At 57.3% G+C, this 16,779-nt stretch overlaps 1 protein-coding gene across 1 annotated transcript in view; it reads right to left on the reverse strand.

Annotated features, from left to right (window-relative positions):
* KCNN1 (potassium calcium-activated channel subfamily N member 1) overlaps window positions 1-4,297 on the reverse strand; it is a 28,923-nt gene extending 24,626 nt beyond the window's left edge. Inside the window, exon 1 of the mRNA XM_061149171.1 lies at window positions 4,288-4,297. The gene's annotated coding sequence lies outside the window, so the exon portion shown is untranslated. The remainder of the gene's footprint in view (window positions 1-4,287) is intronic.
* Between the last annotated feature and the right edge of the window lie 12,482 nt (window positions 4,298-16,779).

The following is a 16,779-nucleotide window of genomic DNA, read 5'->3' on the forward strand; positions in this document are numbered from 1 at the left end:
AAAAAGATCCCAGGGAATTCCCTGGAGGTCCAGGCGTTAGGACTCTGTGCTCTCACTGCTGAGGAATGGGTTCAACCCCTGGTTAGGGAACTAAAAACCCTGTAAGCCATGTGATGCAGTCAAAAAAAACAAAAAGATCCCAGCACCTTGGCCTGGTCCTGCGGCCTTGGGCCAGCCTCAGTTTCCCCACAAGGAAACTGGCTACCGAGAAGCAGACAGGCTGATATGCTCTGACACCCTCAGATTCTGTGCCTGCCTGGGGCCAGGCCCCGTGTGCCACGTGCAGGAGCAAGGACCTTGAAGACGGTGACATGCACAGGATGGGCCTGCCTGCAGTCCAACCTTGCCAGACCGTCCACTGCTCCACCCCAGCCCACTCCCTCACTCCTCACCCCCACAGGCACCCCCAGCTGCCACCACAGCCTGTGTTTACTGAACACCTACTACATGCCAGGCTCTGTCCTTCACACAGAGTTTTCTCCTTAATTCTCACAACATCCCCAAAATCGGGGTCCAAGGATTTGGCCTGTTGTACAGATGGGGAAACTGAGGCACCAGTTTCCCTTCACTGTGCGCTGAAGGGTCCGTCTCCTCACAAGGCAGATTCTGCATCAGGCTGCCTTGTGGGATTCTCCCAAGAAGCGAGGCGGCAGTGGGCTGTGGGTCCAGTGCTGTCCTCTTGGGAAAGACTAAGCTAGCATGTGCCGGGGGCTCAGGAGAGGGGGCTGCGTGCAGAGACAAGACACCTCCCTGGCCCTGAAACCACATTCCTGGGGGTGAGAGACTCAGACAATGTCACACCAGGACACACCACGATGAGCAAGGCGAGACACGGATGACCTTGGCCAGGGCACCAACCACCGCATGCCCTGCAGGACTACCTGTGTCCATGTCCACCCCGCCCCCAGACAGTACATGTCCCCAGACGAGGGTGCCAGCATACAGGAAGAACCCAAGAATTATGAGTCTTAGGACACGTCCCGCTTCCATCCATCCTCCCCACCAGGCTGTGGCCACCTGTGACCTAACGTTTCACAGTTTATAGGAGCTGGCCCCTCGTGGGCCCAGGACATTACAGTTTGTACGGGCTGATCGCCTGCAGGCCCAGCACTTCACAGTTTATAAGGCTGATCTTGGCCCTGATCTCTTTGTCCTCACAAGCACTCAGCTGCCACTGTCTTCTGGGGTGTCTTCTACTGTCTTCTATGGCCCCTGCTTGCCACCTGAAGGGCGTGAGCTGCTAGGTGGGGCTAACAGCCTACCCCCAGGACACACGCCGCAGCCCCAGACCTGCTCTTCCCCAAGAGACAAGGAGACCTCAGACAGCCCTCCCACCTCCCGTCCTGAAGGTGCAGAAGGGCCCCTGCCCAGGGCTTGAGGAAAACAGGCAGGAGAGGGGATGGCCTGGCAGACAGGACTGGGAGGGGGTGGGGGCGCTGCAAACGACCTTCTGAAATGCACCGATGAAGATGCAATTTGGGGATGTGACTCAGCCACCTAACACACAGGCCAAATTCAGCCACGCAGCGGCCATGCTCCTCCTTGCCTGGCAGCCGCGTCCTGACATGCCCTGGGCAGAGAGGGAGTGGGGTGGGGCATGCGGATAGGCAGCAGGTGACTTCCAGGAGGGCGGAGGCCTGGAGGGCCTTCCTAGGGCCCATCACGTTAATGCGGTTATTTGCGACTTAGTCGCTCAGTCGTGTCTCTTTTGCGACCCCGTGGACTGTAGCCCGCCAGGCTCTGTTCGTGGGATTTTCCTGGCGGACCAAGACCTTGATCAGAATTACTGCATTTAATCGCTATGGCTACCCAGCGAGGCAGGTGGCATTCTTACTCACATTTTACAGATGGGAGACAAGACTCAGAGAGGTTCAGCATGTTGCCCGAGGTCACACAGCCAGGAGGGGCAGGGGCTAAGTTAGTGCAGTCTGGAGGTGACAGGACCTGCCTGGATCCCTCTTGACCAGCAACTATTCGGAAAGGGAGCCAGTCTGGCGCAGCCCTTGAGGGGCCACAGAGCTCAGGGCACAGGAGTGGTGGCCGGCTGACACCTCCCACGACCTCATAGGAAGTGGAAGGACAGAGCGGCCTGCCAGAGATCTCACGGAGGAAGGGGCTGGCCCATAATCTAAAGACTGGGTGGGACCAGAAGGCCTTGGGCACAAGAGACCCCACTCCTCCCCAGGTTCACCTTCCCCTCCCTCATTGCAACCTGGGCCTAAAAGTGGGGTCCCCAAGATCCTCAGAGTTTTCCCAAAGAACCAGAAACTCCTATAAAACCCCAGCCAAGGTTTCGATGTCCATGAAAGGGTGTGTTTTTCTGGGTGAAGGCCCTGAGTTCTTCAAGGACTTCTTCTAAAAAGGGAGAAACACCCTGTGGGCTGTATTTGGTTTTGAAGGTTCTTGGAATTGCTAAAATTGTCTCACATGTCTGGGGCACAAGACCTCTGTTCCCTGAATGCTGGGGTAAGGAGATGAGCAGACCCTGCCTTCTGCACTATTTCAAGAAATACTGTGGGAAACCTGTAGGCCAAGCAGGGCAGGGGGAACCCAGGAAGGCTCTTGAAGCAGAGAAGAAAGTGTGCAGGCAGCAGGGACCAAGGAGGCCAGCTCCTCTGAACTTTCCCACCCAACAGGAAGAGAAAGAAAGTGACCAGACAGCAAAGGCCCTTGAGTGAGCTCTTTTACAAATGATGGGTTGATTACAGAGGGACCTTTGGGTGTTCCAGCCAGGACGAGGTCACTGCCACTTCCTCAGCTACTTCTTTAGTAACGGGGCATCTTAGTGCCAACACAGCAGGGTCAGTGACCAGAAAGAAATGAGATCTCACGTGGAAAATGCCTAGCACACAGTCATGGGTACGTTGTGGTGCCACTGCCCAACACCACAATCTGTCCTTCAGAGCTGGACCAGGAGAAAGTACCCCCTGCCCATTACTCTCAAAGGCAGAGCCTCCTTGGGGCAAAACGTCCACCTCACTGCTCCCAGGAACTGTGGACAGAGCAGCACATGGCAGAATCTTGTAGGTTTTGTGGGCAAGTTGTGGGCTGTGTGTCCCTGTGGAGGGTAGGGAAGGACCCCAAAACACTCCTCCTCCATCACTCTTCAGGCCCCAGCTCTGCTGGGCGGACAGGATCCATTTGTCCTCCCACCCTATGGGCTGTTGGAGAGTGGGTGCAGCAAGCCGTTGGCTGACTGCCCCATCCCTTACGCATTCCCCCCTTCACCACCCATCCGGGTGCAATTAGCCTGCCCTCCCCAGTGCCCTCCACTCTGATGCGTCTCCATCAGCATCTCTGGCTCACCCCCAGCCTCCAGCACTCACATCTGAGGCCCCACCCTCCAGGACAGCCAGAACGGTGCGCTGTGCTGGGTACCCGACCTCTGTCCTGGGAGAGCTAGGGGACCAGTTTTACGAACCCTGCCATGCTGCCCCTAACGGCTGGACAGAAGGGCCAGTGGTGAGGGTCTCGTTCCTCGCATTCCCAAGCCAGTCCTGGGTCACTGCCTCCACCCCGAGAGCTCCCCCACTGTATCTATGGAGTTGGGAGACTCAGTGCTCTGCCCCCGCCAAAGTGAACCCAGTACCCTCCCCCTCCAGGATGGGGATCCGTGAATCGACTCACTCGGGTAGTGCACATACACAGTCCCCCACTGTCATGTCCTCTCGGTTGCGGACCCCACGGACATCCTCCCTCCTGGCCCCTGCCCCAAACGGCATCACACTCCGGGACATGTCTCCCTGGGTACCCCCGTCCATACCGCTCAGTACCTGCGGGACGCGGCTCGGGCGGCCGGACGAGGCTGGAAGGGAGAGGGACCCACGCGGCCACGGACCCCCAGGTCGGGGCCGGGGCCGGGGCCGGGGCTGCGGACGGGGCGGGCAGCAGCGGGCAGGCGCGAGGCCCCGGGGCGGTGGGGCCGGGGGCAGCGGCAGCGCTCGCATCCCCCGCCGCCCTGTACACGGGCCCGGCCGGGGGGGGGGCGAGCTCCCGCCCGAGCCGGGAGAGGAGGGGGCGGTGCGACGCCAGCGGCGCGGCCGATTGGCCGAGCCCGGGTTGGCACCGCCCCCGGCGACCCCGCAAGCCCCGCCTTCATTTAAAGATCCCTCATTCCCAGGCGCCCCCTTCGCCCCTCAGCGCGCGGCTGGTCCTCAAACTCACCCTCCTACCCGCGCGATGGAGAGGACCATGGCGAAGCGAAAACTCCCGTCCTCGAGAACTCCTAACCACCCGTTTTCCAAAATCAGGTCCCCAAACTCCAGCCACCTTTCAGCATTTGCGCACCTGGGGGCTGATCACAGCACGCACTTGCGGGGTTGACAACTTTGCAAAGTGACTGGCCACCTCCCTCCTGAAACGACCTCGTCACACTTCCGCTCTCTGTGTGTGTGTGTGGCGGGGCGGGGTCTTGGAGTGGGGAAACAAGATGATGGCAAGTAGAAAGTGCCTTGGAGCTGGGTGTGGGGGCTTTCAGGGCTGGGGGTGGGGGGTGCTTGCTGGGGGAAAGGCCATCTTCTTTGAGAGGAGAGAATCCACTCAGATTTAGCCCCCTCCCCCAGTCCTAAACTCCCCAAACCAATGCCAGGATGGCAGGCCAACAATAGATTGTTTTTTAGGTCCCCCAAATGCTGCCCCTTTCCCCTGGTACTGAGGATGACCTTGGGCAACACTCATTCAATGTTCACGGAAGCTCAGAGGAGCCTTGGGGACTGGAAGGTGGAGAGCCCTTACCTCCTCCTTTCTCAGGCAGCCTCACCACCTCAGCCTCACCCTATCCCCACCCTGTCACCTGGGTGACTGAACCTGACTGTCCTCTCCAGCCTGAGGGCTCCTGGAGGCAGCAGTGCCCCCTTCTCTCTCCCAGTCCCCCATCTATTTTCCTCTTGGCCCTGAGCTTTGGGCCAGATCAGAAACATCTGGCTGCTCATCACTGCCTCGGGGCAGCTGTCTGTTCTTTCTGCGGTGCCCAGAAAATAGCTGGGCTGAATGAATGAGTGAGTGGACAGTGGCTTGGGCAGGGCTAGTCCCAGGGGTCAGTGATAGAGGTGAGGGTGAGTGGAGCCGGGTGATGGGTGGGGGTCAACAGATGGGACTCCTAGTCTGTCATCTCCGGAGCCTGTCCTTGATCCCGCCTGCTGGGAGCACCCTGAGGAAGGCCTAGCCATGATCTATGCTAGCTGGGGACCCCAGGCCCTGTTGTGTCCACAGGGGCTCCGGGACTGGGGTTTGGGAACCGTAAGGGGATGCATTCTCAAACATGCTTCATCCTGCCTCCCTCCACCCATTTACCAGGCCTCCTCAGACTCCTCAGCTTACTCCAGGCCTCTGCACTTGCTGTTCCCTTGCCTGAGCCACTGGGGCCTCTTTCTAAAGCACAACAGTGACGGAGCCACCCACAGCTCCCTCGGGGTCTGGCACACATCCCTGTGTTGCATGCAACGCCCTGGCCCCTGACGCCTGTGCCTGCCCCCGTAAGGGTCCCTGCGCCACACAGAGCACTCTCGCCGTGCCTGCGGATTGCCCCAGGCTTGCACAGGCTGCTGTCATGCCCCGGCAGCACCGGGCGTGTGTGCTCAGTCGTGCCCGGCTCTTTTGTCATGCCCCAGACTGCAGTACACCAGGATCCTCTGTCCCTGGGCTTCTCCAGGCAAGAATACTGGAGCAGGTTGCTATTTCCTACTCCAGGGGATCTTCCCCACCCAGGGACTGAACCCGTGTCTCTTGCACTGGCAGGTGGATCCTTATCACTGCGCCATCTGGGAAGCTGCTGCAGTATCAGAATGCTTTCTGAATTCAAGTCCACTGTGTAAACATCCAGTAATTCACAAGAGCATCAACCACAGACTGCAGAGGCCCCTCCAGCCCTCCCATCCTACCAGACCCTGCAGGCTCCGTATTTACCATCTCTCTCTCTCTCTCTCTCAAGATCCCTATCTCTCCTTTGGGCTCACATGCCCCAAGGGATCAGGAAATTCCTTCACGGAGCTGCATTTAGGACAGTCAATCTGGTGACCGATCACCTCCTGCCCAAGTTGGCCCAGTTGTCTGCTTTAATCTCACACCTCTGAGACAAGGCTGGCATGGGTGGACAGAGGTCAGGAGTGAATAAAGGTAGTGCTCTGGGCTTCCCAGGTGACACAAGTGGTAAAGAACCCGCCTGTCAATGCAGGAGATGTGAGACGCATGTTCAACCCCTGGGTCAGGAAGATCCCCTGGAGGAGGGCATGGCAACCCACTCCAGTGTTCTTGCCCGGAGAATCCCATGGACAGAGGAGCCTGTCAGGCTACAGCCCGGGGTGGGGGTGGGGGTCACAAAGAGTCAGACACAACTGAAGCAACTCAGCAGACACTGAGTGGGATATAGCTGAATTTCCATTCCAGAGCCTCTCAGCAGCCCACAGTTAGCTGGAAGGGACTCAAGGAGCATGAACTTCAGCTGGGAGACCCTCAGGACTCGGGCCCCGGGAAATGACCTACAGACTGGTGAGGAGGTAGAGGCTAAACACAAAGCCCCTCCTCCAGAGCCCTGAGGTGTGGACCACAAGTTCAGGGCAGTGGCTGTGGGTCTGGGTGCAGGAGACATGGGAGAACCTCACTGAAGCACCCAGAGGCAGAGGCAGTGGCCTGAGCTGGGGCAGACTGGCCACCTCTCCATCCTACCCCCAAGCTGCATATTCGCAGAAGTCTCAGTCCCATCCTGGGTCTAACCAATGACTGCCTCAAAGGAGGCGGGACCCTGAATCCCCTGTGAGTGTGGGAATGGCAGAGTGGTGAAGGTATTCACTCACTCTCTCATTCATTCATTTATCCACACATTCATTCATTCATTCACACATCCACCGAGTTTCTTCTCCAAGTGTGGTGCGGAGGATGCAGAGTCTGAGACAGGTATAAATCTTCCCCTCTTGGAGTTGATCTTCTCGAGGAAGGGAACCTTTATGGGTAAAGGACTAGTAAGGCTTCCACACAAAAGCATGGGAGGGACTTCCCTGGTGGTCCAGTGGTTAAGACTTCAAGCTCCCAGTGCAGGGGACCAGGGTTTGATCCCTAGTCAGGGAACTAGATTCACATGCCACAACTAAAAGACCCTGCATGCCCCAATTAAACATTCCGCATGCTGCAACAAAGACTGAAAATCCCACATGCCACACCTAAGACCCAGCACAGCCAAATAAATTAACTTAAAAAAAAAAGAAAAATAGACAAGCTTAAAAAAAAAAAAGCATTGGAAAAGAATCCAGTGAAGTTGAGAAAAACGAGAACGGAGGTGGGAGCCTTTAACTAGGGTGTTCTGGGGTGGCCTCTTCAAAGAAGGAACATTTGAAAGCAGGCCAAGAAGCCAGCCCTAGAAAAGCTGAAGAAGGGTACACCCAGAGGAAGGCACTGCAAGGGCAAAGGCATTGAGGTGAGACTACTGAGAAGGATGTGATGGAGAAAGAGAAGGGAGACCGGTGGGGCTACAGTGAAGGAGTAAGTGGGGTGGGGGGAGTCACAGAGGCAAGCAGGGTTCCCACTCTCGGGGCTGTGTGCAGGACTCTGGGCAGAAAGGAAGTCATGAAGGGTTTAGCCCCCTAGTGTCCTGGCAACTGTGGGGGTGGGGAGGCATTCCAGAGGGCTTGTTCCTGGGCTCTTCAGTATTCAGGGAGCCCCCACCCCGAGAAGTTTCATTCATTCTATCAGTATTTACTGAGCACCTCCTGTCTTCAGGGCTACTGTGATTACGAAGACACACAATATCCCCCAAACGCAGGTTTCAGGCCAGTGGGCAAGATAAGCTATTGAATCAATCAATGAATACAACTGGCACTTGCAGATGGCTCACAGGGGAGACGATGCCAGGGAGGGGTGGGAAGGGACTGCGCCTGGCCTCCTCTGTTACTTACCACAGGCAGCCCACCGAGGAGCCCTCGGTCCCTACTCTGGAGGAGGAGATGGGAGCCTGGGGGTGGCATGCAGGCAGAGAAGGCTCTGTCATTAGCACAGAGTTCCCGTGAGCAGCAGGGAGACCCTCCATACCCACCAGGGGACCTGCCCTGGGGCTGTCTTGCTCATTCAGCTGGTAGCTGCATCCTTGCTCCAGACTCTAGCCTGCCCTCCCGTCCTTGCCACTCTGGGGCTCGAAGCCTCCGGACTAACTCTTCCTCCCCAGAGTCCCCCACATCTGACAGACCAGTCCATGATCACCTCTGAATTCATTCCAGCCCACCCCTCTGTCCCCATCCCTACAGCTCCTGCCTCGGCACAAAGGCTTGATTGTGAAGCAAGGTGCCCCGCTGTGTGGCTGTTTTGATTTGACCAGTATCCTTCCCCCTAATTCCAGCTCATCCAGGATGTCAGAACGGGACCTTATTTGATCACATTATTGGTCTTTGCAGATGTGGTTAAATTAAGATGAGGTCTTCCTGGTAGCTCAGACAATAAAGAATCTGATTGCAATGTGGGAGCCCCGGGTTCAATTCCTGGGTCGGGAATGGCTACCCACTCCAGTATTCTTGCCTGAGAATTCCATGAACAGAGGAGCCTGATGGGCTACATTAGTCCATGAGGTTGCAAAGAATTGGACACGACTGAGCGACTAACACTTTTCACTTTCACATACTGCATTAGGGTGGGTGCTAATCCCATGACTGGTGTTCTTATAAGATCACGTGAAGATACAGACATGCACACAGGGCAGAAGGCTATGTGAAGACAGAGACTGGAGTGAGACAGCCACAATCGATGGAATATCTGGAGCCACCAGAGGCTGGAAGCGATCTCTCCGGGAGCCTCCAGAGGGAACGTGGCCCTACCATGTCTGGATTTCAGACCGTTGGCCTCCAAAATGCGACAGAACACATTTCTGTTGTTTTAAGCCAACCACAGTTGTAGACATTTGTTATGGCTGCCCCCCAAAACTCTTAGCATGGTCATGGAGGAAGGGGCTGTCCCTCTCTGAGCCTCAGTTTCCTGAACAGGCCAATGAGGACCCTTCAAGGGCAAGGGGAGGAGTTAGGGAGCTAATCCCAAATAAATGTGCCACAAATACTGTGATGGCTGACTGGATGTTCCCCATTGCTACTGGCCTGATCATGACCTGGCCTTTTTTTTTGGTGGTGGGCACACTTCACAGCATGCAGGATCTTAGTTCTCAACCATGGCTCAAACCTGTGCCCCCTGCAGTGGAAGCTCGGAGTCTTAACCACTGGATGACCAGGGAAGTCCTGATCTGGACCATTTCAAAAGCTCCTTCCTGGCCTCTTGGGCTCCAGCCCAGTCTCTGCCAGGTCCCAGAAGGGATCTTTCCTTGCTAAAATATGATCATGCTGCTGCTAATTCTGAGTGCTCAGCGGCTCCATGTGGCCCTCACAGCATCTGTATGATTAGATCCCCAGCATGGCTCCATCTGGCCATTGGCAAACTCCCTTCAAGACCCAATTCAGGGATTTCCCTGGTAGTCCAGTGCTGGGAAAGACTGAGGGCAGGAAGAGAAGGGGCAATGGAGGATGAGCTGGTTGGATGGCATCATCGACTCTAAGGACATGAGCTTGAGCAAACTCCGGGAGATAGCGAAGGACAGGCAAGCCTGGCATGCTGCAGTCCACTGGGTCGCAGAGTCAGACGTGACTGAGCAACTGAACAACAACAACAGGGACTTCCCTGGTGGTCCAGGGGCTGAGACTCCTCGATCCTACTGCAGGGGGCCCCCGAGCTTGATCTCTGGTCAGGGAACTAGATCCCAGATGCTGCAACTAAGAGTTTGCATGCCACAACAAAGAACAACAACCCCAAGTGCCGCAACTAAGACCTGGCACAGCCAAATAAATAAATAAATTAAAAAAAAAAAAAAAAAGACCAGCTCAAAGAGCAAGCACACCTCCTCCAGGATGCCTTCCTAGATTTCCCCCAGGCACAATGACCCCTCCTTCTCTCCCCGTAGTCCCTCAGCATCAGGCAGAAAACTGGCCCCAAAGAGTTAATCTTCCATGCCCAGCTCAGTCCAGAATCTGCCCACTTTTCTGCATCTCTGCAGCCCCGACCTGGTCCCAGCCAAACTGACTACTCAGATGCCCCTTTGGCCTCCCCTCTGGCCTTCTATCACTTAAACTCCTGCCCCAGTAGTCCCTGTTCTCCACGGCAGCCACAAGGGCTTTTGAAAATCATAAATCATAATATACCTCTCCCCAGCTCACACACCATCCACAGCTCCCCACTGTTGTGCAGTCCACTCCTTCACCACAGCCCCTGCCTGCAGAAACCCCCACCCTCCTCCTCCTCCTCTCTCCCGCTTGCTTATTCTGTTCCAGCCACACCAGTCTCCTCACTGTTCCTCAAACACACCAAGCTCATTTCTGCCTCAGGACCTTTGCACATGCTGTTCCCTCTGCCTGGTATGCTGCTCTCCTGGCTCTTGCCTGACTGGCTACACCTCCTCTCTTGTGTCTCAGCTCAGGGTCAGCTCCCTGGAGAGGCCCAACTATGGAAGCCTCTCCAACCTCTCAGTCATTCTCTAACACATCTCTGTGTTCTGTTTTCCTCACTGTGTTCCCAGTGCCCAGCCCTGGGCCTGGCATATCATAACTGCTTAGTCTTTGCTGACTGATGAAATGACCCCACACATTTGACAATGGCACCTGGTCCCCGCCACACAAGCAGCTCACTGCCAAGCCCAGAATGTCAGTCAATATTCATAGGAGAAAAACGGATCAGAGGAGCTGCTCCCTGAGGGTTGTCTCTAGGGAGTGATGTCACAGGATCTGGATGGTGGAAACTACAGGGGTTTTAGAGCTACCCCAACTCAGTTCAACTCCCTCCTTCTGGCTTCGTGACTCTGGGTGGATCACTCAAGACTCTCTGAGCAGGTTCCCCACCACCAGTGACCTGAGAAAATGGACAGTGACTCTCCAGAGGGGACTCTAGAACACAAAGTCATGACAATAATTATTATTATCATTATATTAGCAGTATTATTTCAAAGGTTGGCACTTTGAAGTCGCCGGTTTTTCTATCCAACTCCTGGCCCACCCCCCTACTGCCAAAGGTGACCTGAACTTGTGACTCACTCACCCTTGAGTGCAGGGGTCTTCCTGATGAGACGCGATGAAAGGGGCTGTCTGCTTTAGTCCCACTGGACGACCACTTGGCTGGCAGGGGGCTGTGGCCACTTTTCTTGCCCCCCCACCCCACGCCCAACCCGTCAACCTGTAAAGACCAGACACGGGTTGTGGGGTGGAGCCAGGGTCCCAGGAGGGCAGGGTGCAGACAGCTCCCAGACTACAATGGTCTTTAGAACAGATCTGTACTCTGACAAGCTGAGTTTTACCGTGTAAGTTTCAGGGTAACCTGTGATCAGTGGTGGCACTGTCTGTCCAGGTGGGGGCCTATTTCCTTCTGTGGACCCCTCTTTGAACCCCTGTAGATACACCCCACACACACTAGACCCCCTCCCTGGAGGCCCCCCTCCTTCCCCTGACACCCTCTATCTCCCTTTCTTTGTGTTGGTCCCTGTCTTCCTCTCCCACGCCCCCCCACCACACCCCCACCAATTCCTCCACCACAGAAAGAGTTGGGTGGGTGGGGCTGGCATGGGCTGGTGTGAGGATAAAGGAGTCAAGGAATCACCAGCTTGACCAGCTCTATTCTTGGCTGCCCCTTAATTCTCCCGGGTCTGCAGCTGCCCTGGGGACTGGGGCTCCCTCACGGAAATCGCTGTCTCCAGAAGCCCCATGTGAGCATAGTACCCTCATCCTGCCCTGGAGGAGAGGGCAGAAGGGGACACATGATGGTCCCATGGTGCCACAGGGTTGGGGAGACCTCAGAACGGGACTGAAGGGAAAACTCAGCCGGCCGTGAACATCACAGCCGCCCTTTCTTTTGCCAGAGGTCTGGGTTGGGGGCTCATGGCCAGGTTCATGGCTCTGGTGCAGCCTGTTCTAGCCAGGGGACCTTTTGAAGTTGACCCTGGCCCTTCGGAGGGCAGGGAATTGTAGAAGGTCAATAGCCGGGGAGTGATCAGAGTGGAAATTGTTCTATAGGCTCACAATGCTTGGCTTGCCCATCTGGAATTCCCCTCACCCCCAAGGGTTTCCTTCCAGTTCTTGGGCTGGCTTGGGGAGGGGGGCTAGGAGGCAGGAGAGACCTGGAAGCCAAAAGGAAGGAGCCAGGTCGGGGGTGTGGGGCGGGGAGGTGGGGGTTCTCCATTCAGTCCCATCGGGGCCTCTGGCAGGGCAGAGAGATTGGGGAGAGTGACAGAAACCCTCCTTCCTTTCCAGGGCCCCCAGAGAGGGCCCTCACACCTGTGGTTAAACGCAGGGAGCGGAGGACCCTAGAGCTGACACCACCCGCTGGCTTCTAAGGTTAGTGAGTCACAAACCCCCCGCTCTGCTCCTGCCCAGCTGCGTGACCTTGGCTAAGTGCTAACCCTCTCTGGGCCTCGCTCCCTGTCCGCGGGGGTGGGGGTCAGAGAAGAAGAGAGAAGAGCCGCGAGCTCCAAAGAGCAGGCGCTCAAACGCACAGTAGGCTGGCAGGTGGGGTTTCCTTCTACTCCGCAGCAAGGCCGGCCGGGGGAATCCCTGCCACAGACTGGGAGAGAAAGACCGGGGGGAAGGGGGGAGGAGGTGGGGAGGGGGCAGTGGGGCCAATCCTCCCGCTTCCCAGCACACTGAGGGCCGCGCGGGAGGGTCCGCATGTCTCCACCCTCACCTCCGTGGGAGGATGTCTCCGCATCCCAAATTCCGGGAGCGGAAGCCCCCTTCTCCAGGGTTGGGGGCCCTGGAGCTGACTCGAGGCTTGGTGTTGAGTGGGGAGAGGGATGGAAGGGGGTTTCCTTCCCTTCCGCAGCTCCCGCTTTGAATTCTCCGAGTCGGGCAAACCCTGGCCGATACTCCCACCGAGGAGACGGCGAGCGCCGCGGAGACCTCCACCCTGTAACCCACCCCTCTACTGCCTACTCACCGGCCGGAGTCGGCCGCGGCAGCTGGAGCCCCAGCGCCTGGCCCGAGCGCGAAGACTAGTGCCCGGCCGGGCAAGGGCGTGTGAGCCGGGAGGGAGTGTGCGCGCCGCCGCAGAGCTGACCCCCTCCCCGCCGTTCCCGGCCCCGCCCCGCCGCCCGGGGAGGGGGCGCCGACCGCGCCGAGGGAGAGGCAACCGGCGGCTGCCACCGCGCGCCCCCTCCCCCGCCACGCTGCTCTAGAAGTGGGGGGCGGGAATCCCCGTCTCGCGCAAGCCCCCTCCCCGCAGGGGCGTGCCAGCAAATCTCCGACCAGGTTCCAAGAGCCGAGAGGACCCTCTGCCGCCGCTGGCCCGCGGCGCTCATTTTTTAGGTGGGGAAACTGAGACCCAGGGCGGGGAGCCCCTGGCCCGGGCCCAGCGACCCAGTAGCACAGAAGACAGCTTCCGCGCCCCCCCACCCCACCCCCGGGGACCGCTCCTGGGATCCGGGGAAGGAGCCGAGGCCAGGGCAACAGAGGAAGGCTATTAAGCGCCCCCCTCCACGAACCCTGAGTGGGACCCGGGGGCTCCAGGGGGAATAGGGGGCTTGGGGCAGCTGGTGATGCTGCCGGGGCTGGAAGGTCCCAGCGAGGGAGGGGAGACCCGGGATGTCCAGAAAACTAACCACAGTAAACTTCTTCGTATTATTGTTGCGTCGTGATACCCTGAAACCAGCCCTCTTAAATGCATGACGCCGGGACCCCGCCGAACGTGAAAGAGGCCTGGATGGCAGGGTTTGTGAAGGTCACTGCAAAATGAGAACAATGCGGCTACCCAGGTCTGGGTCACTAGGGGATGGGGTATTGAGCCTAGGGCTCAGTCCTCCGATGACCTTGGCGCTGCCCAAGCCCCTCTCCGAGTCTGTTTCTCGGAGTGTCTGGACTGGACAGGGCCCGCCTCTGGGGTCCCTCCAGTTCTCGGGAATCTGTAGGGCTGCCGGCTACGTTCTGCTGGTCTCCAACTTTCCCCTTACCTCCAGGAAGCGTGGCGCCCTCCCAAAGACCACTGTCTTCGCCCGCTGCCCCCGCAGCTCCGCCCGCCCCGTCTCTGAACCCGCACCCACCTTCCACCTGGGCCGGGGGTGTGGGCAATTTCCTCTTGGGAGCCAGAAGGTTCCTACGAGCCTACATCCCTTTTTTCGTCCCCCCCTTCTTTTCTTCCATTCATTCTAAAAATAGCCCTCCCCCTCTAACCCCCCCTCCGTCTCCAACCCTTCCCCCTCCCCCCGGGCCGGGAGCGTCTCTCGAAAGGTACTGTGCTCACGGGAGGGGTCCTGAGGCGGGGATCCCGCGGTGCGGGAGGGGCTGGGGAGGCGGCCCGCGGAGGCGAATGGGGAGGGGGAGGCGACTGCGAACGCTTTCCTCCCCCTTCCCATTTTGTGTGTGTAAGCCGCGCTCAGAGGGAGCCGCCAGCGTGACCGTGGCCATGTATGGAGGGAAAGAGAACAAAGCGGCGGGGGGCCTCCGGGGTCTGCATTGTGTGGGCAGAGAGGAGGAGGGCTGCGGGAACCGCGGGGACTCCACAGAGGAGGGGCCTCCCCCAGCACCTCTCAGGGGGTGACTTCCAGCCCGTGGGGGGATGCTGAGGCCCCTGTGAGGGACAGTCCGGAGCCACTGGTGACAGGACACACATCTTTTGGGGTGTCCCCCGCCCTTGAACCCCACAATTGCCCTGCAGAAGCCCCGGAACGCCCCCTCAGTCCCGCAGCTCATGTGTCCCCGGTGTCACCCCACTGTTCCTTCTCTGATGCAGCCACAGAATCCCATCGTCAACCATGTGACTGGTCACATCCTGCCCCACATTACCGGCCACCTCCTCCTTGAACAGAAAGGATGATCTTCATTCCTCCCCCTTTGCAAGGCCCATATGGTCTGGTCTAACCCCAGCTTTTCAGCTGTCACCCTGTCCAGCCTCGGGGCCTTTGCATTGCTGCTCCTTCTGCCAGGATCACCCTTTCCCAGCTCGCCTCACCCCCTATTGTCTTTCAGAAGCCCGGTCCAATGTCACCTCCTGCCTAGAGGCCTTCCTTATCTGGGCACATCAGCCGAGTTTGCTGTCCTCAATCCCTAGTGGAAGCGATCGTCAGTTCACTTACCTTTGGCTTCCCCAAGAAATGGGGATTGGGAGAATGGGGACCCAGTTCCACTTGGGCCTGGCTGATGAGTGGAGAGGTCCAACTCTGACTTAGGACCACCCCAGGAGTTAACCAGCTCCAAATAAAGGAATGGCATCACCCTCTGCCCAGTGACCCACCCCCAGAAAGCACCCCTAGGACATGGCACAAAAGATCCAGGATCTGATTCTGCAGGGGCATTGCCTAGGACACTGAAACTATAAACACAGTCGGGGACTCAAATGTTTCCCTTCTGAGGACTGCTGGTTTCCAGAATAACACACCCCTGGGAAAAATGATCCATGGGGCCGAGTTTTTGGCCTGTTGGGCAGAAGCCAGGCAGGAGGTTCGACTGAGTGTTCGGATGGCAAATAAATACGAAGGGCAAAGATGAGAAGTGGGGATAGGGGGAGGCATCGAGGGGCAGCCTAGGGCCAGGGACTGACCTTTTCTGTTATTAGCTTTCCTGTAATGTTTTATTATCTTACTTGTTTTCAAAACCAAGGAGGAGGATAAAAGGCAAATTACTTTGTTGAAGGGTACAAAAGCTCGGACAGGGTGTGTGTGCCTCTAACGTAGGAAAAATGCAGCTCTCTGTGTTGAAGAATCAAATACTACCCCCAGGACTTGCCTCCATAAAATTACCCTCCAAAATTTTTCTGCGTATCTACTACATGCTTGTGAGCCCAGAGATTGAGGGGAAGCCTGGTGTAGGAGGTTCCTGGGTCTCAGGCTTGAGAGTAACGAGCCCTAGAGGTTCCGGGAGAAGGAGGTGATGGCAGCTGGGATAGGGAGAGACATTATATCATCTCAGCAGGGTCAGGCCCATGGCAGAGAGTTTGGAGGGGCTTTAGGGATTGAGAAAGACAGAGACAGCCACACAGAGAGACAAAGAGAGAAGGCGGTGGAGGTGCCAAACCTTTGCGCATTGTATTGCCTGGCTAGGACTCTACCTCAGGGTGGTGTTCGAAGCCAGGATCGGAGATGGCAGGGGAGGGCACCAGTGTGCAGGGCTGTGGGGCACCAGAGAGATGAGAAACAAAGGAATCATCTGATCTGAGAGGTCCCAGTGGCTTTCAGAAAGACTCAAGGGACAGGCAGGGGATGGGGTTGGCCGGGAGGAGAAGGGAGTGGTCCGACCAAAATTAGAGCTGCCAGTAAAAACGGTGCACGGAATGGGACACACTTAGAATAAAAATTATTCCATTGCTTAACTGGAAGTCAAGTTTAACTGGTGTGTCCTATACCTTTTCTTCTTCTTCTTCTTCTAAATCTGGAAATCTTAGATCCAGATTTCCTGGCTCAGCAAACCTAGGGTTTGCAGGTTGGCGGGGGGATGGGGGGGCGGTGGTGTCCTGAAGGTGTTCGTCCCCTCCCCCTAGCCACCCCTATACCCTTCCGTGTTCCCTTCATAAGCTTCTCTTTGTTCCCCTCATACTGTCCGTGTCATTTAGCTGCTCCCCGTTCCTCCTCCCTTCTCTGTTGTTCCCTTTCCTCTACTATCTTCCTCATTAATCCCTCCTCCGACCTCATCCAGTACCCCTCTCCCCACCACCTCTACCCTTTCCCGTGCCCCCCTACCTTCTCGGGCACCCACTCCGCCTCCTCTTTTCCACCACCATCCTCCCCCGTCCCCCAAGCCCTCTCCACGTTCATTCTCTTCCCTGGCACCCACCTTCTCCAATCAGCCCCAC

Source organism: Dama dama, chromosome 9 (genome assembly GCF_033118175.1).
Source record: "Dama dama isolate Ldn47 chromosome 9, ASM3311817v1, whole genome shotgun sequence".
In the NCBI taxonomy this organism is placed as follows: domain Eukaryota; kingdom Metazoa; phylum Chordata; class Mammalia; order Artiodactyla; family Cervidae; genus Dama; species Dama dama.